This window comes from Lycorma delicatula, chromosome 9 (assembly GCF_047948215.1).
Source record: "Lycorma delicatula isolate Av1 chromosome 9, ASM4794821v1, whole genome shotgun sequence".
NCBI classification, from domain to species: domain Eukaryota; kingdom Metazoa; phylum Arthropoda; class Insecta; order Hemiptera; family Fulgoridae; genus Lycorma; species Lycorma delicatula.
In genome coordinates, this window is record NC_134463.1 from 70,629,375 (window position 1) to 70,653,691 (window position 24,317).

At 29.9% G+C, this 24,317-nt stretch overlaps 1 long non-coding RNA gene across 1 annotated transcript; it reads left to right on the forward strand.

Moving 5' to 3' along the window:
- The first annotated feature begins 6,985 nt into the window (after positions 1-6,985).
- LOC142329915 (uncharacterized) lies at positions 6,986-22,912 on the forward strand. Its single transcript, XR_012757622.1, has 3 exons — positions 6,986-7,097; positions 16,793-16,987; positions 21,354-22,912. It is a non-coding gene; the product is annotated as an uncharacterized LOC142329915 (long non-coding RNA).
- Positions 22,913-24,317: the final 1,405 nt, after the last annotated feature.

Here is a 24,317-nt window from a genome sequence, read left to right on the forward strand (position 1 = left end):
ATTGATGTAATAATAATAACTGTTATTATTTTTCCCAGTTGGTTGTTTATACTAATCAACATTTGATTTATGGATAAATGATAATAGTTTGCAAGAAAATTCTGCTCTTTTATCTAGAAAAATAGACTAAAATCATACATTTTTTAAAGTTAAGAAAGACTTAAATAAACTAAAAAGAGAAATTCTGCACTTAGCCAATTAAAAATCAGGAATTAATCAAGAAAAAATTAAAAGAAATTTCAGAAAGGAGGATCTTAAAGAAGAAGCTCCAAAAAATAAAATAAACATTTGTAACAGAAGAATTCAGGAAAAATATCAATGAGAGATTTAAGAAGTACTGGCAGGAAAGGAAGGAAAAAGATGCTAAAAAAGGTTTTATCTACAGTTGGATGAAATGAAATTAAAAAAAAGAAAATAAAGGTCAATAAGAACAAATTGGCTCATTGCCATTTAGATAGTGATAAATAAATAATGGCTTGTCTAAAGTTTAACCATTCAAAAAGCAAAAGACACCAGACACATATATTAAACCTAATTTTAGTGGTAAAATTTACATATATTTTAAATTTTTTTTATTTTTATATAAAACAAACAAATATCTCGTCCTTTCAGAGTCTATTTTTGAGCAAAAATAGGTGTAATTAAAAGGAAATGACTCAAATCAAGAAGTCTTCTTAACATATAGCATCAATTTAAAAAAAGAAGAAGAAAAAGATTTTTCTAAAGTCTCTGCACTTGTAAATTACAATAGAAATCTTTACTTGTAGATTTGCTAATTGAAGTAAATTGGTTTTATCATAAATAATATTTTTGTACATGATAGTTAATAATGAAAATGATGTAAAACTGCTTTTTTTTAGCGTGATGTAAAAACTTTCATCTTAATGCTTTTGAACCATCTTCAGTAACTGATGTTGCTGTTTTTCATTCTAGCAGCAGCTGTTATTATTTCTGGTATTTTTTCTGGAATTACTAAGAATTGCGTTTAGAATGTAGTTGACAAATTGTGTCATTTGATTTGCATCTTAATGTGTTCATTTATTTCATAATGTTCTAAACTGTGTTTGTGAACCAATTTATATACGTAGATACAAATCACTAATTTACCTTCATTTACGACAACTTTGATATTTTATAAACACACAAAAAAAAAATTAGATCTTAATCAAATCAAAATTATGAAACATAAAAATACAAACATTCAGCAATGATGTACTACTAAATGAACTGACACAAATTAATTTTCATTCATATCCTAAGTACATTTCTTCCCAATTCAAGAAAACTATCAGCAATGTTGACATCAGCTGAAATAAGAATGAAGATTAGCAATACCAGTATTAAAAATGACTGCAAAAGTGGCCTATAGCATTATGAAAAAAAAATTAAAAATATTATGTTGAAGAGATTTGGTTCGTCCAAAAAATCAATGGTTTTACATTAGAAATAATTAATGGCTTACCAAGGTAACATTATGCTTGAGACTTGGTCTTGCTACAGTTGAGTCTTAAAAAGTAGAATATAGATTCATTTACCCTGACACCATACACTTTATGCAAAATAAATTTCTGCAGTGTTTATATTATTAAAAGTTTAATGTTTTTGTTCATAGTGTAGCAGCTTTTTATATTAATGCATGGTTTCCTACCATAGAATTCATCCTTACTGTAGAATAAACTACCATCTCTCACTTTGATTTTGATTTAGCTACCTCCATTTCTTTTCCAGCTTAAGAGGTTGCATTTTTTATCACTTCACAGACTGAAGACAATATACACACTACAATTTTTGATTCTTTCATTTTTTAAATTTTAACATTTTTTCTTCTAAATTTTGAAAATCATTCATTACATTGTTTTAACTATACAATAACATTTCTCTAATTTTTTTTTAATAATATAAGTAAGAGATAAATAATTAAATATGAAACTGTTAGAAAGTCTAATTTAATTTATCTGGTTATTTAAAATTTTATATATACATATGAAAGCATGGTAAAGCTCTGTAACCTAGAAGTCTATTAAAAATTGTTTCTTAATTTTTAATAAATTTTATTTTTAGCTTTTTTATTCTTGGAAGCTTTCTGGGGGAGATTAATGTAAATTAAAAAAAAAAAAAATTCTAAAGTAGTGCCTCATAATTACTATTATTTTAATTTTTTTTTTGTGTAACATACTTTCTTCCATTTATACATCTGAAGGCTTTTTTATATATGTGTGTGGCTTTATAATAACAATTTTTCACAGAATACTTATGTTTAAGATAATTTGTTAAACAATTTTATATAAGTTTAATATTTTTGAGTAATGTACCAATACTATCTGGTCTGTTGGTACTTTCCTATTGCTTTAGGTAGACAGTCAAAATTCCAGCAGCAGCATTTTCATGATGTGTGACATCAGAAGGAATTAAAAATATTAGTTAACAGATTGTCATTTTAATTTATTATACTGAATTTATTTTCTATTTTCATATATTTATTGTCTTAACTTCTAAATTTTAAACAAAATTTATTTATTAGTGTAAAATAGGTTGTCTTGGATACGATTTATCTATGAATTTCATTAGGTTGAGGCTTCTTTAAATATTTTTTGAAATTTAATCAGATGAATACTACTTTATAAATTATAAACACTAGTTCTATTATAATGTTTAAACGATAAAAAATTTTTTTCTTTATATCACTTATTTAAAAAAAATAATTTTTTTTTTGGAGTCGGAGGTGGAAATGTATTTATGCACGGAGTGCTGGGCTCCCACTGGTGATCTTATCTTAGTAGCAGACTACTGGCTAAAACCAATCCCCCTTCTACCAGAACTTGGCCCAGAACTTGTTTACACACTACTTCAGGCCGAATCCTCCTATCCTAGCCACTACCTAGAAGAGAAGGCCACTACCTAGTTTTCACCTGGCTCAGGACTATCTAGGTTGCTTTTCTTGGCCCTGGAAATTCTCTTGAAAAATCAGACCACACTCTCCCAGCTTCTCAGATCCTGGAGCATCATTGCAACCATTTTGTGAGAACCAGTACTCCGAGATCCATCTCTAGTGTTTGAAATACCTAAATCTATAGTGTAGAGGTTGGAATACTTTAATCTATAGTGTAGAGGTTGGAATACCTTAATCTATAGTGTACAAAGTCCAGGAGGGGGATGCATAAAAGGCTTAGACTACATACATAAAAAATACAAGTTTTACATGAAATCAAATCCATTGAAAAAGTGAAAATATTGAAGTTTGCAGCTTTAGTGCTGAACAACATTTATGAAAATGAGCACTACCTGAAAAATGTCATGTTTTCAGATGAGGTGACATTCCACATTAGTAGGTCAGTCAACACATACCCACCGGGTTGGTCTAGTGGTTAACGCGTCTTCCCAAATCAGCTGATTTGGAAGTCGAGAGTTACAGCGTTCAAGTCCTAGTAAAGCCAGATATTTTTACATGGATTTGAATACTAGATCGTGGATACTGGTGTTCTTTGGTGGTTGGGTTTCAATTAACCACACATCTCAGGAATGGTCGAACTGAGAATGTACAAGACTACACTTCATTTACACTCATACATATCATCCTCATTCATCCTCTGAAGAATTATCTAAACGGTAGTTACCGGAGGCTAAACAGGAAAAAGAAAAGGTCAGTCAACACAATTAAAGGATTTGGGGATCATAGCCACCACATGAAATTATTAAACATCAGCCGGACTCTCCCAAAGTTAATGTTTGGTGCAGAGTGATGAATGTCTATTGTGGGACTGTTCATTTTTGTAGAAAGCACATTTAATGGGGATATTTATCGTGATATGATCAAATTTTATGTCTTTCCATAGATTGGCGATATTGAAGTAGAAAAGGGATTTTTTTCTTTCAGCTAGATTGTGCTCCACTGCACACAGCAACCACGTTCATGGTGTATTAAACAGGTTTCAAAACAGGTGATTTGGAAGAGGAGGGTCGATTGCATGGCCACCAAGGAGCCTAGACAAGATCCCACTGGATTTCTTTTTGTGGGGGATTGTGAAAAACATTTTTTATTCAGAGAAAATCTATATCTAAATCACCTACAGGAGAGGATTGTTGCAGTAGTCGTATCCATTACACCTGACATACTGGCAAGTACGTGGGAAGAGCTGGATTACCGTTTGGACATGTGCAGAGCAACGAATGGTGCATATATAGAAGTGTATTAACACAAAAAATTCAAAATTTACCTTTTCAGAATATATACTCATATATAAGTAATACTTTAAATATAATCCTGTTTAAATAATACTTGAAACAAGAGTTATTTTATGGACACTGTGTAACATAAATCTTAGTAATACTGTATGTCAGCAGGTGATTGTAAAGGTTAATTAGCTGCTTTAATTTAGTCAACTTAGTGCTAGGTTTGCTAGAAATTGATTTTATTTTTGTTATAGATATTTGTGTAAATATTCATATTAAATGCCATTAAAAACTGTCAACTATCACATAGTAATTTACATATGATTTATTCAGGTGGATGCTCTACTGTTGTATGTTGTCATTATTAGAAGTTTAAAATATTCTTCTCTCAGTTAATAAAATATACTGAAAATAGTTAGATATTTTATTATGACATGGATCTAACAATTTTCATATGTTCAGAGAGAATGTAGATGTGTGCAGAATTAAATTAAAATGGGAGTCACAAGCATTTATTCAATTGAAGAAAGACTTGTTAGTGTTTGGGTGTATGAGTGTATAAATGCAAATAAAAACTATGATAATATAAGATTCATTTAGCGTTTTGGTAAGGAAACTTTATCAATAAAAACACCCTGAGATAAGAAAAAAGTCTTTTCTACAGTCAGACCTCAATTTGAAACAGTCTGGATAAGCTTCCAGTAGATTGAACAGCTATAATGTTGTTGAAGAATCCTGTTTATGTTTTCCTCCTAAGTCAACCAGGTATAGGTCTACAGAACTACGTATTCCCTGATCAGCACTTCAGAAAATAATGAAAAAAGATCTTGAATTTAAATCTTTTAAACCTACTCATGTCAATGAGCTTTCTGTCTGGGACATGGTTTGATGGAAACATTTTACAAAGCTTTTCTAAAGTGTTTTCCCAGTGTTCAATCATGGAAACCAGTTTTCTTCTCTTTTTTTTAGATAAGTGGCACACTTGAGTTACTTACTTGAATAAAAGATCTCAAAATGTGTATTTTTATGTATTTTTTCCCCTCATAAAAGTCCCACTTTTATGAGCAAATCACAGATCCCCTCTCCCCCCAAAGAGGGGGGCAATGATAGGGGCAGAAATGAAATGCATACTTTTGATGACAGGACCATACTTTTTTGAAGGAAGTGTTTAAAGCATTTCATCCTTGAAAATTATTTTATTCATCTGCTTTGATTGATTAGGATGGAAATAGCTGAGATGTTACAGCAAGCTGAAGCTCCAGCCTATTATGCTCAGTCGTTAAGTATCATTTAAAATAACAATTTATGAGAAATTGAATTTACAGTTGTATAATTCTGTGACAAGAGTTTTTGTCTGGCTGATGACTGGTCAATTTACATGTGCAATAATGCTAGTGCATTATTGAAGTGTGAAAATGTTATTTTTTCACAGACAGTCCAAAGACTGAAACCAAAAATGATGAAGCATTGTTTATCCCAGCAAAATATACAAAAAAAAGATTTATCCAATGGGTATTCAGTCATTTGCAGCCTGCTAATCTTTGTTATACATTGTAGATAAACTCACAACAATTTTTTCCAATATATGGAAAGATTATAGTGATTTAAAACATGACCCAAAATATTAGCACTACACACTACCACCTTTATTTATTTTTATTAATAATCCACCTTTATTTTACCCTTTTATAAATAAAATTCCAGGCGATGGTAACGCCTAGGTGTTTTTCACCCTCAAAAAAAAAAAAAAATTATTCGCACTAACAGTTAATAAATTAGTATTCATCAAAAGCAAAACTGGAGCTCATACAAAAAGTATTGAGAAATTTGTCAAGAAAGGCCAAATCTTGGGACAAAAAATATGGAGTGGATTGGTAGGGGCTTCGAAATTCAATGCCACATAGAGGTCCAAACTTAACAATCGGTGACAACTCTCTTTAGAGCATAATCAAAGTAAAATCTCTCACTTCTAACTAAGGAATGTTGATGAGCTGAAAACTGCTGTCAGAGACTGTTTTTATGACTTTGATCCTTCAAAATAGAAGAAACTGTCTAAATGGAATTGGCAGCTTTTAAAACTGTTTGTGGATAATGGAGGGAGGGGCATATGAAGGTGTAATTTAAAGTAAATCTTATATGTAAAAATATAAACTAATGACAAACAATTCATGTTTATTTCTTTATATGGAAAGGGAATTTGTGGCTGCTCTATATTAAAAACTTCTAATTTGTAAATGATGTGATTGTTGATTGTTGCTGCAACTGCCTGTTGGACTAAATAAGGGCATATATATATAATCAGAAATACAATTATAAGAATTTAGTTTTCTATAATCTGAGATAAGTTTTGAAGTAAATTGGATATATACTTCTTAAACAAAACTTATGAGATTAAATTTGAGTTACTAGTAACGTTATCTTTTGCCAATTACTATTGGCTATTACATTATTCTAAATTGCACTTAGTTCTTATTTGCTTCGCTAAATTTAAATTAATCTTTTTAAGAAACTAATATATTTTAAATAAAATTAAATTAGTTTAGAGAATTTTTACAGTTACTAGCGTAGTTCATATCAGTCCTCGACTACAAATACAAATGCAAATTATAATCATTACTTTTCAAAATATTCTATTCACTATAGTTTATATTATATTACTAAGTACATTATACCGTAGTTTTGGTAAATAAAATTTTGAATAGTTATTATTCTGCTTAGATCTGGCATCTCGCTAAAAATATGTATCATGTTATATTGATTTAAAAAAAAATTTTTTTCAGTTGGCAACCTTCTTAGGCGGTTTCTACATTACAAGAAAAATAGCACGTAGGGCACGTATGTAACCAACTGCTGAACGAGCCAAGAATTTGGTTACTTATAATTTTTAGAATGATGTCCGGTTTATTTGGAAAAAGTTGTCTGTGACCGTAAGTCGTAAATTTAAGTGTGGTTATTAATATTTTCACTATTTTTTTTTTTATATTGGTTTCTGTCATTTTAAAAGAAAGAGAAATCAGGTGATTACCATTACTTAGATATGAAAAGCTTAAATAATTATTAATTTGCAGCCCGTTTGTAAATCGCCTGTTGGAAACGTTTAGTGAGAGAATGTTTAATTTTACTTAATGTATTTATTCCAAAAACATCTTTCATGGTAAGTGTACAAATATTCTTCGTAATGGGGTATTAGGGAGTCTGTGACCTACTGAAATTACGTAATGTTTTACGTATTTGAATTTCCAATTAAACGTAAAGGGTGTTGAAATGTGTGACCAATTTCAGTATAATTAAATTTCAACTGGTTTTTCTGTACGATGAGTTAAGGTAATGAAGATGATTAACGTTTGCGTTGAATAATATTTTTTGTTGGTTTCATGCCTTGCATAATTAACATATTGAATACATGAAATTGTAAGAAACGAAGTGTTACCAAAGTAGGGTAGTGTATTTTACGTGGTTATATTTTTATTTTGGCAGTTGAATGAAAGTTTATAACGCGTACACTAAACAATTTATTCAGGGTGTTAGAAGGCCAGTAAAAATATCACCTAGAATCTGATCAAAATGGTCAGTTTCTAGCTTAAACCTTTTCCCCCTACATGAATTTTCCCAACATATTTTTTTGCCCGTAGATTTGGCCTTTTCTGACAAATTTCTTGATACTTTTCATGCCTTGCATAATTAACATATTGAATATGTGAAATTGTAAGAAACGAAGTGTTACCAAAATAGGGTTGTCTATTTTACATGGTTATATTTTTATTTTGCCAGTTGAATGAAAGTTTATGATGCCTACACCAAAACAATTTATTCAGGCTGTTTGTTAGAAGGCCAGTAAAAATATCACGTAGAATCTGATCAAAATGGTCAGTTTCTAGCTTAAACCTTTTCCCCCTACATGAATTTTCACAACATATTTTTTTGTCCCAAGATTTGGCCTTTTTTGACAAATTTCTCTATACTTTTTGTATGAGCTTCAGTTTTGCTTTTGATGAATACTAATTTACTGTACGTGTTAGTGCGAATATTTTGAGTCGTGTTTTAAATCACTATAATCTTTCCATATATTGGAAAAAATTGTTGTGAGGAGCAGTTTATCTACAATGTATAACAAAGATTAGCAGGCTGCAAATTGAATACCCATTGAATAATTTTTTTTTTTTATTATTTGCCCGGATAAACAATGCTTCATCGTTTTTGGTTTCAGTCTTTGGACTGTCTATGAAAAAATAACATTTTCACACTTCAATAATGTTCTAGCATTTACTTGGGACATGTAAATTGACCAGTCATCAGCCAGACAAAAACTCTTGTTACAGAATTATACAACTGTAAATTTAATTTCTCATAAATAAATGAAAAGGCCAATAATAGTACTACAAAGAAGCCTGTTACCTGTTAAATAAATTTCCATATGAAGTGGTTTCTCTGAACAGCAAGAATGGTGATTGCATCTCCAGTTGTCTTTGTTACCATATTATAAAGTCATTTCATGCTCTGTTTGGGTGGCTCTAAACGGTTGAAGGCAGTATTCCTATGGAATGGAAAAATGCAACTAAGGAATTTTTTCTTTAATTTTATTTTACAATGTTTACAGATAAATTTACAGATGCAAACAGCAGTAACTTCAAATGTACACATTTACACTGATTTACACATCAAAACGTGCAATAAATGAAAATGATCCCTTATCAATGGCAAATATTTAAAATTGGTGGGGAAGTAATAGAAAACAAAAGATGCGTACACAGTAATTTAGTGTTATCAAAGTTTTTCTCAATCTGTGAGGTGCGCCTCCTTAGGGGTGGGCGGGGGTTCTGTGATAACATAAATGGGGGGCATGAATGTATCAAACATAAATATATTAATTTACTGAAAGGAAAGCAAAACAAAATAGATTCTGACATAATAAGTAATAAAATACTCGTTTACACTGGTATAAATAATATACTTATAAATAAGATTGTATGAGTACTGCACAACATATTTAAAAATTAACTTATCAATACTAAATTAAAAACAAGTATATTAATTAGTGACTTCCTCGGGCCTGTCTTGCAGAGTAAAGTTTTTCGAAGGAAGGTCTAATATTAGAAACAGACACTCTTGAGATCTTTTTCTATATTTAGCCGAGATCTATATTTTGTCTTCAAAGCAGTCGCTATAGAAAATCTGGTTTCGCAAAGGTAGGATGTTGAAAATTGTAATAGTGTATGAAATGCTCTTGTTTTCAGTGCAGAAAACTAATCATCCACCCATGCCCAAAATTCAAAGAGCGATTTTATTACTAAATTCTCTTTTGATTTCGCCACATGCTGTGAAGTCTATGAAGATTTTTTTCTTTGGCAGTTGAGAGCTCTTCAGGAGTATTTTGAAATGGTAACTTGCTACCAAGTTGTCAGCAAGAAATTACTTTTTAAATTCTTTGCCAGTATGACTAAATGATTTTCAATGATTACAAAAACGAGTCTCACATATTATTCTTCAGTTTTCTAAGTTTTAACATTGATCCACATTTGCAAACATTTCTAGGTTTTTTGCTTTAAATTTCTGTTTCACAATTCCAATTTTTTACAAAAAGCATTAACATTATTAATTGTGTCTAACACATGAATATTTGCTCCTTGTAGTATCAGCAGTAAATTACATCATTAATTTTCTTATAACATTTATTGGTGTTTATAATCTGTCATCTTTTGATATTTGGAATGAAGTTCTTGGACCATGTAGACGAAAGAACTGTATAAGAAAGTCATTATTTTCATAATTTTTATCCCCCGAAATCAATTACTAATATACGATTTATGATTATAATATAGGTTATGATTTCATTCTTTTAAAACAAAAATTTATCAAAATTATTGGGAATAAATAAATAAGTGCTGTAATCACAACCATGCAGAATTTGAATAGATATTACACCTAATTTCAGTTGGAGATGCAAATCTGTGATAATACTTAATTTTTGTTATTTGTTTATTGTAATTTTTGTACAAGTATCAAATATTTTTTCCACTTTCAAACTGTTTGCTTATATTTCTTCTGTTGAGACATAAAAAGAGTTATCTGAGAATTATCACAACAATTGTACATGTCTTATACTGTTAGAATTTTGCTGTTTGCTATCTTGTCAGTCACAACCCTCTGTGTTGTACCATCAATTCCATTGCAGGCATTTTTTCCAAAGGAAGAAGCAAAAAAATGCCTTTCAGCTTCATTATGGAAGTCATTGAAATTTGTCCAAACATTGACAATGCTTTTTTATTGTACAGGTTTCTTGCACCATCACCGAAATAAATTTATCTTCTTTATATGAGGAGACTACCATTTCCAGATTTCAACTTGCTATTTTTGAAAAGTACATGCTGTAGCAGTACGTGATCTAAATCATTTCTTATAATACAAAGACTTGGCCTGCAACAGGTGTGGTGAGGTTGTCTTCTTGTATATAATGATGTTAGTTGGGCTTCTGGGTATGACCAATGGAAAGTTTGAATTCGGGCCACAAACAAAATTTTCAAAAAAGTTGCCCTTTCTAATGATTGGTTCATCTTTTATTAAATTTTCTTTTAGATGTTTTGATTGAGCTTACTGAATTAGATTGCTTTTTTACAACCAAACCCTGAAAAAGTTCACCACTTATTATCATCACTATATTGAGTATATGAATATATATGAATTGGCATCATCAGTTTCATTGTGTAAAGGAAATATTTTCTTGCACAGGGCTGACATTCACCAAGTATAAATTTTTATTTTCCAAGTCGCAATGAAGTAAATCCAGTAAGTCCTTATAATTAGCATTGAGTTTTGATCTGTCAATCATTATTTTCACATTTTGAAGGTATTTACTTATACCCTGTTCCATATGAATCTGGAAGATCACCTCACTTCAGATTATAAAGAAAATAAACCATACTTACCGATTTTATGATGAATATTTTTGTTTAAAATTATATAGTTCATTTAAAGTGAACAAACAACATTTGATCAAAAAATACATGAAATTTTAGTTTTTCTCAAAAAATCTGTATGTATTCATCAATATTGATTTTCTGATCTTCAAAGTACTCCTCTTCAGATATAAGACATTTATGTCAGTACTTTTTCTAATCTTCGAAGCATGTCTGAAATGCAATTTTTAGTATGGCGTTTAACTCTAGCGATTCTGTCTTATATCTCTTCAATGTTTGCAAAACATTGTTCTTTCATGGTTCTTTTCAGCTTGGGGAAGAGGAAGAACCTCTCCCTCGTGGGGAAGGAGTCATAGGGGTTCATCTCTGGCAAACATGGAGGCTGAAGCATCATAACAATGTTATTTTTGGCCAAAAATTCACGAACAAGCAGTGAAGTATCAGTAGGTGCACTACCATGTTGCAATTGCCATTAATTGTTTCATCACAAATCTAGGTGTTTTCTTCGGATTGCTTTATGCAAAAATAGAATCTCCCGTTAGTATTCCTTATTGACCAAATAAGCTGATGGCAAGAACTCACTTTACACTAAGCTGTTGAAATCGAAGAACACAGTGATCAGAACCTTTTACATTTGATTGAACTTGACAAACTTTTTTCGGTCTTTGCTTTTCAGGAATCTTCCATTGAGACGAATGGACCTTACTTTCGAAATTATATTCATGTTTCATCACCAGTTATTACCCATTCAGCAGTTCTGGATTGTTGTTCACTTCATTCAGCAACTCTTGAATGATATTCATTCGGCACTGCTTTTGGTCAAAATTCAACAATTTTGGAACAAATTTTGCTGCCACATGTTAAATGGACAAAACATCTGAAAAAATGGGTTGGCATGAGCCAAATGATATGCCAACATCATCAGCAACCTCTGATAGTGTTTCGGCAATTGACCATAATTATTTTCTTCACTTTTTTGATATTGTCATTGGTTTTTGATATGCTGGGACGTTCATAACACTCGTTAACTTCAACATCTTCACGGCCCGCATGGAAACATTTCTACCACTTTTAAATGTTTATTTTATTCATAGAAGAATCGCCAAAAGCGACATTCAACATTTTCAATGCGGCGTTGCACTTTATTCCATTCTTAAAGCAAAATTTAATGCATATTCTTTGTTCCATTTTTCCACAAATTAAAAATCACTAACTAACCAAAATTTGTATTTTCTTTTTGATAGCCAACAATAAATTAAGCATCCAATATGGCTACCAGTGTAAATATACATTAGGGACAAGTGTATAAACACAACAAAAAAAGATTGTAACAATTGGACCTACACAGCCCAGGAAATTAAAAATCCCTGTGTATTATTTTTTATCAAATCTTGTAATCATTCTTTTTGCTTGTACTGTTCCATCCACTGATACACAATCTTTTTTTATGCAGTTGTAATGTACTGTTTTGTCATCCTGATGAAATTCAATCTGTCATTTACAAGTGTTTCATTTTAATACCTTTAATTTTGGCTTCCAGACCTAGAAAGGTCTGGAAATTATATTTGCATTAAGCCCTACTTAATCTTAATCTAAAGTTAATTTTTACTCAACCTAAGGGGTTTCATTAAATGCTTCACAAATTTTTGTTTAGACCAAGAACTAGGTAAAAGACTAATGTCAAACTTTTCAGCTAGCTGTTGCACACTTATTTTTAGAATTTTCATATATAATTGAAAATGTTTATGAAAGGTTTCATTCTAATTTTATCTAGATCTACATTTTTATTAAAGAATGATTCTTTTTATTACAGTAGCAATTTTTGTTTCCTTTTTTAAGGCCGAATGATGTTTTACTATTTCAAACAATGAGTGATTTTACTATTTCACTATTTTTGAAAATATAATTTTTACTATTTAGTAAAATGATTTTACTATTTCAGAAAATGGATATTAATACAAAGACCAAGAAAGAGTATCTGTAATAGTTAAATTCTCTTTTTTGGGCTATTTGTTTAGTTCCTAGTAATCAATTTCACATGTCCCTTCCTCAATAAAAACTATTTTTATTACGTATAGGGCACACGATTTACCCAGGATCAAATTAACAGGAATATTTTTAGGTTTACGATAAAAAAAATTCTCTTAAACCATTTTAATAGTTTTTTTAAAAATCTGTAATCGGTTACTACAGTTCTCTTTCATCGTTTTGAAAATTACTGTATTTTGTGAGATATTTTATTTTTATGATGTTAACAAATTGTTTCAATTTCTTTTAGTTCTAAAAATAATTGTTCCCATTCACCTAATTACTTACTTCAAACACTTCCTTGAAATAAGACTGATATTCAAGTTTATGACAAAGTTTACTTGTGAATAACCCCAAAAAATACTCCATTTTAAAGAAAACACTGTTACTGCACTAAAACTACTGTATAGCATAATTATTCACTTTGAGAATATCAGAGTTACTGATCTTTGAGGCAAGGAACGGAAGTACCAACATGGGAAGCTACATAAAGTTTCACAATTGTTCAGAACAATAATTTGTTCATATCTATGCAAAATATTTTTTTAATTATGTTTTAATTTATTTTTATCAAGCCTATTGGTAAGATAATTAATATATGTTGAAATTTGTTTATTTGATTTGAACTATACTATTTCAGACATTGCTGATGTAAAAATTTTTATTTTATTTTTGTTATTAAACCTTTTAATACATGGTAAGGAATTTTTTATATTAAAAAAATGAAAAAAAATCTTGAAAATATTATGTTAATTTACAAAGTTGATTTTATACAGTTTTTAAGAAAATAATACAATTTTGATTAACATCATAGTTAGTTTTTATATTTATTTTTTAAACAAAATACAATTTAAAGAATAATTTTTTGATCTTTTATCTGTTTGGTACAGTTAAATAATAAAAGTTTAGCAGTGTAATGTAAAAATGGTTTCATTCTTATCAGTTTGTTCTTGTTTTAGCTAAGCCTCAGTGATCAAATTTTGATGACATATTATTGTTATCAATGTAAAGTTGGTTTTGTGAAACTGTCTTATTTTTGTGATTTTACCCTTATGAGTTATTTCCGTTTAAATGTAGCTGATTTTATGCAGATTACAATATTTAGAGGTTTCTAGAAAAGAAAGGACATGACTATCAGCTCTCACAATTTCTCAAGAAGTATTCTCATATAAAGCTCTACCAACCAAAAATAAACTTGAAGGTGTGTCATTTCCAAAAATATTTGGTTACGAAATTGAGATGTATTAAATTTTCAGTTGGTTTTTTGAACTATTTCCTTTTCTGTAGACCGAAGTATGTTATGAACATAAGACATTATATATTTTTTGCAAATTAATGTGGGTTTTGTTTAATCTTGATATCTGTAAAAGCAAGGAATTAAAGGTTTTCCAAACGTCAAAAAAGTGAAAATTTGTACAGGAGCTAATGCTCCTGTACAAAGTACAAAGGACTCTAGGAAAGTTTTGCAATACGACTTTATTCTTTTTCAAAATAATTTCCACCACTTGTTATATACTTCTTCATCCTTCAAAACCAGTCTTTTAAAGAAACCCTATCATGTTTCACTGGAGATCTGGGCACACTCATCATTCCAAATCCTTAGGAGATAATCGTTGCTCGTAAAATCCCTCCCTTTCAGTTTGTTCTTCATCTGGGGGAACAGTGTGAAGTTACATGGAGTGAGTTCAGGACTGTAGAGAGGATGCTCTAACAGTTTTATTCCAGTGCTGCCTAAAGCAAACTTTGGAGCAGTGGACTGGAATGTTTTCTTGGTGAAGAAACCATGTGTCCATCCTTGAGTTTGGGTGCAGTTTCTTGAGGGCTTTGACAACTTCAGGCAGGCATTCCTCAGTATACCACTTTCTTGTAACTGTCTTCTGAGTTTCCAGGGAAACTCTCTCTAAAACTCTTCTCTCAATAAAAAATACGGCCACCATTCTCTTCTTCACTAATCTGGATTTTCAAACAGTTATGGGGGTCTTCTCATCTTCAAACACCCACACTTTATTGTGAGCCTTAGTCTGGACATTATTATTATTATTATTATTATTATTATTATTATTATTATTATTATTATTATTATTATTATTATTATTATTATTATTATCTCCTGACCAAGGCTCAGACGATGAAACTTGGGTGTATTTTTGTACAGCCAAGTTTCTTTATATGCCACAATACTATTCACATAAGGAGAATTTCCATTTTCAATATTTTTCAGCATTTCGCGGTGTCTGATCGTGGTAAAGTTATGCGGCACCCAAAGGGTACAAAGCTTTCTAATGTGAAGGTGATCTTGCAGAATAGCATTAATGCCCAAGAACACCTCTGTTTGGTAGTAGGTCTCTCTCTCTCACCGTCTCTCTCTCTCTTTCAAGCATTTTTAGTACTGCTGCAATGTTTACCTCTGTTATAGATGAAGATAATCGACTTGACTTTGGACTGTACGTAAGGCCAAAATTTCCTCTTTCAACTCTCTGTACCACCTAAATATTGTACAATGAGGAAAATCCTCTCCAAGCACAGAAATCTTCCCTCTAAACACTGATCAACACTTCTGCACAAAATCATTGCGGAAAATTGCCCGATAATCAGTTTTTGACCACATGACATCACTGTATTTTTTCACTAACACTGCTAAAAAGCAAATGACACTGATAAAGTGACTAGAGTAACTACACTGCAGATTGGAACCTGTCTTTAACACGTGCATACTTGTATGTAACCTTCCTTGGATGCTTAATTATCTCCAGTCATCATAGGATAGCCGGGTTTGATGTCTGTAGTTATGCTAGTAAATAAATATACAAATATAAAAACAGATATTTTGCGTGATAATTTTTTCCAGAATGCATTCTAATGATGTAGGTTAATGTACGTTATAAAATCTTTATCTTATTTTCTTTCATCTTTGGATAACTTTTATAGTGGTTACTTTGTTATTCTGCTACTAGTATAATCTATTATTTAATGTACAGTTTTAAGTATAAAATTTTGATAGAAATTGAATCGATAATATATAAATTGTAGATATTAAGTACATTAATTTACAACCTTTTACATTGCATTTTATAGTAACTGTTTATAAATAATTTGAAAAAATTTTAGAGCCACATATTTTTGACTGATGATAATTTACCTCAGAAGCTTATGAAGAAGCTTTTACATGGAAATGTGAAAATGGAAATTTTTAGCATATGAAAAATGCTGTGCCTGACCAGGATTTGAACCCGGATTTCCAGATGAAAGACTGAGATGCTACCACTTTGCTACAGAGTGGCTTTTATTCATAAAAGATCATTATTTATTTCATAAAACTTGTTAAAAAATTACGACGATTTGATTTTGTAGTAAAACAGTGTCATCAAGTATGAGAAAATGAATAAACCATTAACAGTTAGAGAAAAACTTAAAAAATTGAAATAAGATATAACTTGTTTGACTTAAGTTTTTGATGCATTTTTTAATTAATGTATTATTGTTGTTTTTAACTTAATGTATTGATGTTTTAAAAATCAGTTGAATTCTTATAATAATTCAATTTTCAATATGTGGTATGCTAGTAGTAAATACTATGTTATGAGTTAGATTTTTAAGATAGATTATTAGTATTTACGAACATATTTGGTTCACTTAAAATGAATAAAATTTGAAAAATTTATAAATTTTATTATTTTCAGGTTTTGCTAATGAGATTACTATGAAAGTTTGCACTTTCACAGCAGACTTCAAACTTCAAGGCATCTGTGTACCATAGCAGTTTTTTAATTCCTAATTCATGAAATAGAAATGATATTGTTTTATAGAATATGATAGAATTGAAAAGGAATTATCAAAATTTTTGACAAGTGCATTATTCAGTCGCATCATATATGGTAAGTTTTACTTTTGTTTCTGTTTAAAAAAGAGTAGGGAAAGAAAATAAAAGCTATCATAAGATTCATAGTAGAGTTAGAAGAAAGTGTACTGATTACGTTTTACATATTGTAAAAAAAAAACATTGCTGGTTAAAAAAGAAAATATAACTGCTTAAGTTGGGGTAGAAACTACAGGTATAAGATTTATTTTTTGGGTGAGCGCACACGCGCGCCCGCGTGTGCACATTTGTTTCAGTACAGTAATTTAAAAGATGTTTTATGGTTTATGGGAACCATTTTACTTAAGTTATCAGATGAGTTCAAAGAATGTGCATATGTAACAAGACGCATACATTATTTTTTTGTGTTTTTCGCTCATTTTTAAGTTATTTGTTTACATACTATTCTTTCCAAAACTTCATTTTTGGCTTGCTTTGTTTGAATTCAAACAAAATTTTTTAGACAGTTCAGAAGGAAATTAATAAAAGTAGTTATATTATTATTATTATAAAACCATACTATACTATTCCCTGTCTAGGTGCACTATTTGTTCAGAATTGCTGTTTTTATATTATCATCAACGTTACTACTGTTACGGTTATTATTTAGTGTCTTTAACATGAAAAGAACTCTATGTAAAATATAATCAAAATCATCTATAGTTTGTTAATTCTAGTGTGCTCAGTGAGACTTGTACTGTTTTCGCGCAAGCTTTTTCTTAGATAATTAAACATTTGTTCCTTAACCAGATTGGTGGCAGAATTCAGCAAAAACACAATGTATATGCTGTGTTTATGCATGAATGCATAATTTAAATTACTTTAAATAGTGTTTGCATGAACTTTTTTTTTTTTGAAAAAAGCTTTTCTGTCTACATCCATAAAACAATGCCACCCATGAAGGGCTAATATTTATTTACATATTTAATTATGTATATTTTAATGTAATAATTAATGCAGTGGGAAAATTATAAAAGATTTTTAGTGTAGAATATTTTTGCTAAAGACTGTGACTAGGAAGCTTATTCAATCTAATCAAACTATCGTTTTAAGCTAATCAAAAGTAACTATTATTTGAAAAAAATACGACTGATAATTGGAAATTAGTTGATTCAAAGAAGCGTAAACTGAGTCAGAGTAATTAAAAAAGATTAAATTATTAAGTATTTAATAGAGCATATTTTTTTATGAACACTATTTTATTCCTGGGTTCTAGTTTAGAAACCAGTTTTCTATGGGTTTAGTCGTCGATCTACCAAACCAAGATGCAGCATCTTGGTTTGGTAGATCCGGAGATGAAACGAGCTACAAGTAAACATTAATAAAAAAACATGGAATGAAACTGCTTATGAGTCCTGAATCAAGAAAATTGTATTATCTACATAAATATTTGTGTATATTTATATTCTTGAATATTTGTAGATATCCAGAAAAACATCTGGAATGTCTTGCGAATCAATCAATTAAAAATATTTTATGTTTTTTATATGAAACCGTGATTCATGCATTGCTTTCAGTCTTGAGTTCAGAATAAAATTTATTTGTATTATTCTTGGTTTGTTGGAGAATAATAAATGAATAGTATCTTGTTTCTTTTTAAAAAGTTGTTTACAGTTTTATTAATTATTCAGGATACAAAATTCAATTATTTTAATTGTTACCCTTTAAGAAAATTTAAAAAATTTTTCTGTGACATCAGATGTAGCTTTTACTTCAGTATTTTAACAGTTCCCCTTACTGAGTAGAGATTGAGCACATAATTAATTTTTTCTTTACTGATGTACATTAATTTGTTTTTTGTTGTTTGTCCTATGAATTTTGACTGATTATGTGCACCTTCTGAAATGCTAGAAGTTTCACTCAGTTTTACTTTTTTTTATTGTAATTATATAGTATGCAATTTGTGTTTATATGTAAAAAGTTAGACTGATGCTTGGAATCACTTTTATTTCTATGGGCTTTCATACTGACATAGATTATATGACCTTTAGTCATCACTTTCCACTTTACTTAGTAAGCCTGGCACTGAATAATTTATACTTCTGCATTTTATTTCATATTGCCTGTATCAATCAATTCATTCTTTGTATCTAACATAAAAGTATTTTAACAATTTGACTGAAGTTTCTGCTGAAAAAATTCTGTACCTTTATTGGGATAGAATTATATCTGAAGCAAGTTAAAAATTATCATTCCAATAACTACACTATTTAACTAGCTTAATGATAGTTTTAAAAGATTTTGAGTCAACCTGTTGAATTGTGGACTAATTATCTATGTCCAGTTATCTATCCTTCCTCCAGTCTATGATCTTTTCTTTTTTTTAACCTCTCTGGGTCTGCAGTTAAATATTGCTTCAGAGGATGAGATGCATGATTTGTAGCATATGAAAATACATGCTTGACCGGGATTCGAACCTGGAACCTCCAGGTAAAAGGCCGAGACGCTACTACTTGCACCACAGAGGCCGGCACATCCATAGTGATACACTGGATGTGTATCACTATGACCTGGGCCCCAGGAATAGTGATACAATTTTATTTAACTCAGAGACTCAAACCCGAGGTATCTTGATATGAGACTGGAATGCTCACTACTTGCCTGCCTACTGCTGCATTTATTAAATTCTGTTATATTTGTTATTCTATAAAAAAAAGTGGAATCCAATTCTCGTATAAATTTTAAACCTTTGCATGTTATCCAATTCTCTAATTAGTTATAAATATATTTTCCCATCACTTATTTTGGTGTACTTATGAATTTAGTTGGGACATTACTTGGAAAAGTTGGGACTTACTTCAGAATGATAATGATAGTGAAACTGATGGTTGCACATAATTTTCTAGGTTTTTACTTTGTAGAAATTTGAGTCGGACATTGATATACTTTTACAGAACCAACAATATAAGTTTTAATCGCTTAAATTTTATGGAAGCTTTTAGTGTAATATCTTATATATGAATGCTAAGCTTAATATTAATAAGACTATGAACAAACAATTGGTAATAAAATAACATTTTATCGCCACATAAATGTTTTTTAATATTATTACATTTTTTATAAATAAACAGCTATCAATCATATAAAATTTTATCATATCCACCTGAATTATTACTTAACTAAAATAGGTTTAAAAGATTACAATAAGCAGTGAAAGGTGCCTACTTAAGTCTATATTATTATTTAAGTAAATTTCACTGATTTTAGCCTAACATTCTTGTAACATAAACAAAGAACCATTTGATTGTTGTTGGACTATTTCAAGCTAAAACTCATTAATATCATATTCTGATTAATAAACACATTTGATTTGTACTGTCTGCGCTTTATTAAATCTTCAAATTTTGTAATTATATCACAGTCCATTTAAATTTGTTGATTTGTTTTTTAATAAATTTTTGAATGATGAATTTTTTAAAGCTAAAAATAAATGTAAAGCTTTAGAGCAGTCAGTGGTGTATTTCAAACAGTGAGTAAACCTAAAAATATATCTATTATTTTTTTACTGCAATTCTTTCACAGTCTGCCATACATTATAATTATTTTTTTACTTTCTTATTATAGTAATGAAAGCAGCACTATTCTTACGCCATGAAGAGTACATTCATAAATCTAATTTTCTTTGTACTCTGAAAACAGTAGTTCAGCAACAAGCCAAAAAAAAGAGCTTAACATAACCTAACCTAACCTATTGTTAGTTAGAAATTCTTTATGGAGTGATTTGGGCTTTGTATGTATACATAAAGCATTCTTTGTGCTCACTTCAATTTCCCTAAAAATCCACTGTTGGTGTAGGTTGGCCAAAGACAACTAATCACTTTGAATTTCCTCAGATTTTTCCAAAAGTTTCTTAGAAGGCAATTTGGTATAGACTTCTCATAAAAAAAAACGTTTTCCAGTCTGTAATTCATATTCATTTCATCTGTACAAAATTTCATTGTTGAGTACTATTCAGTCTATGAGACTTTACTGTTACAGTGGACCATTACCTTTATAATAACAACCGATGACGATGTTCTTTTTTTGTTTTGTGTCGATCACTAAAGTTTTGAAATAAGGGTAACAAGATTTAGAAAAATGTAATAATATTGCACTAGATCTTAATAATAGTGAACGTATCACAAGTAAATGAACTGTTAATTTACCAACAATTTGTTGCCATTGTAATCTTAGCACTTTATAATTGAAACTAAACATCATAACACAAATTAAAACAACATACATTTAACACATTGACATCTAGCCGTTGTAACCAGGCAATAACATAAACAAACTTTATATTGTGTTTATATCACACACACACACATATATATATATATATGTGTACAGGGAGTATATGTATATGTACACATACACATAATTTTTAATGTGTTTTATGTTTGCAGAGGTGAGAACAGTTCATGAATATTAGCTTCTTCTCTTTCTGAGTGTGCTGTTTGTGTATCATTCCAAGATTGCTGACTGTTGAGCAACGTGTAAAGATTGTTGTTTTTTAATGAAATGAAAAGTGTAGTGCTTACACAAAGACTGTTTTCTGCATATTTTCAAGCTCTGTATTTACCCTCATTTAAAACAATACGTAGACTTTATGAAAAATTTAATAGTGATGGTTCAGTATTTGAGAGTAAGTGGGAACGATCTGCCGAAGTTCGTTCTCTACAGAATGTTGAAGCTGTCAGAGCAGTGTTGCTGAGGTGCCTGGGCAAATCAGCAAGAAAAGCAGCAGCACAACTTGGGATTTCTAGGCAATCTGTGCAGCAAATTTTAAAAACTGATTTTTATCCATACAAAATAACAGTGTCGCCTAAATTAACGGTTGAAAACAAACATCAAAGAATGGCATTCTCTGAACAGGCTGTGAATCAAGACATATTGTTTTACAATGTTTGGTTTTCAGATGAGGCACATTTTCAGTTAGATGGGGTCGTTAATAAACAAAATGTGCGTCTTTAGGCTTCTGAAAATCCACATGCACTTCATGAAAAGGTGTATCACGCTTCAAGAATTACTGTTTGGGTTGTTGTCTCAAGTCATGGGGTAATTGGGTCATTTTTTTTTTTAACAGACGGTGAACAGTGAACGTTTTCTAAACATGCTGCGTAATAATTTTGTTTCTTAGCTTCTTGCAAAAAGGTTTCAGTTAGAAAATGAGTGGTTCATGCAGGATAAAGCCAGATTGTGTACAGCTAATATTGTTTTAGACTTTCTGCATGAAAATTTTAACGCAAATGTCATTTCAAACTAATTTCCTAATTGTTTTGCATGTGACAGAACTGGCCCCCAAACAGTCATTATTTGAATCCATGTGATTATTTTCTTTGGGGATTTTTAAAGGAAATATTTTCTCTAAACATCCTCGTACAGTGATGGAACAGCGAGTGCTGTTCATTGAGGTGTGCAATGTGATAACCGAGGATATGTGTTGTTGAATTATTAACAACATAGGAGTTCGTGTTGGAGAAGTTGCTAGATGTGATTGTGGTTATATTGAACATGTGATAAGCAGAACATAATCTTCAGGTATGTAGTAAACGTGTATTTTACTTTTCGGTATAGCGATTCAAATAATTATTTCTTAACAAAACCAAATGTTGGAACATTTTGTCTGCCATCCTGTATATATATGTAGTTGATCCTTTTATATGCAGTCCATCCTAAAGTCGATCCTTTAGGGAATCATATTTTTGTGCACTATACAAATTATATTAATCTGATCAACCGAAGTAAAAAGTTAATAAAATAACATAGGATGACCCGTACCTTATTCCATAATCCAAGCAAGAGCACTATCGCGAGTACCTGGCATCATCAGTTGCTCTATAATTTTTCAAATCTTTCTTTGCAAATTACACATTAAAATTAAAATCATACGTTGCAAATTGCACATTAAAATTAAAATTGTTAAAAGATAATTTTCCATTTAAATCAAAACAGGAAAAAAACTAATTTTTTTTTGTATTCAAAATTTTAAATTGTAGATTAACATTAAAAATTGCATATATACAAAATATGAAGTCATTAATAAAAAAATTAAATTAAAAGTTAAAATTCATAATGAAAATAAAATAGAAATCTATGTAGACTAGCTAGCCAAAGTTATGCGACTTCAAAATTTGAAATTTTGAAAATAAAAAAAAAATGTTATTTCTGTTTTGATTTAATTGGAAAATGCAGTTAATATTTTGTCACAGTTAATCAATTGAAATAATTCGTTGGTTACAAATTATCAATTATATTAAATTACGATCAATTTATAATTTATTTTTTTGTAATAACCATAATTTATTATTTATAATATATTACAATGTTAATGTCACTATGATACAAATGCAAAGTTGCACAAGATTGCTTTCTTATCTTGTTTCAATGTTGTTTACGTCTATGTGTGGTGTTGGCTATAATTTTATTAATCACTGGTAAGGGACTTGTTTCAACATGTATTGAACTTTGTCGATCATAGCGGAATATAATTTCCATTGACTAGTTTTTTTTTGTGCATCATGTTGCAGTAAGCATGTTAAATTGATTCTAAAGATGAACCAGTTGATTTGTTTCCAATAGACAGGATTAATAATTACTTAATGTTTGTATAAAAATGGACTTAAAATTATTTTACATCTATCAGATAAAAATTTTTATTAGTGATGCTAAGGGTTGTAGGTTGATTGATGTAGATTACTATAAAAGGTTGAAACAGAAAGCCGGGTGGACCGAAAAAGATCTTAAATTTCTATTTATCTATCTATCCAAATGCTTATGGCATCATCGAAACAAAACCCAAAACATTTTATTTGAAGCAAATTTTTTACATGATTAATGAATGTAAGCATGAAATTTATGGGAAAACTAGATAAAGATTTTGGAGAGTGTGAAAAAATGCTGTTCCTGACTAGGATCGTATGGATAGAAGGCTGTGAGAAGCCATCACTCTGTCATGGAAGATATTGTTCAATTTAGAGAAAAATTACAAATTTAATTTTCTTTTAATATATCATATGTACTTGAAAATCATGTTTGTTTTGTATTAAATTGTACAATTTTGCGAAATAAACATTGGGACTAATATTGGTAGTGATAGTTTCAATTAATAATATATAAATTTATTTAGGTTAAACTTTTTGTAGTCCATTTTTTATTTATTTTTTTCTTCCTCTGTACATAAATATCTATATATAGTAAAAAAAAAAAAAGGGTTCAAATGCAGAGATAGAAGAACAATTGCTAACATTTACAGGAACCAAACAGCAACAATAATAATTGAACATAAGAAAGAAGCTGTATAAAAAAAGGGAGTCCAACAAGGGTGTTTGTTCCCTATCCCCATTACTTTTTAATCCTTACATAAAACT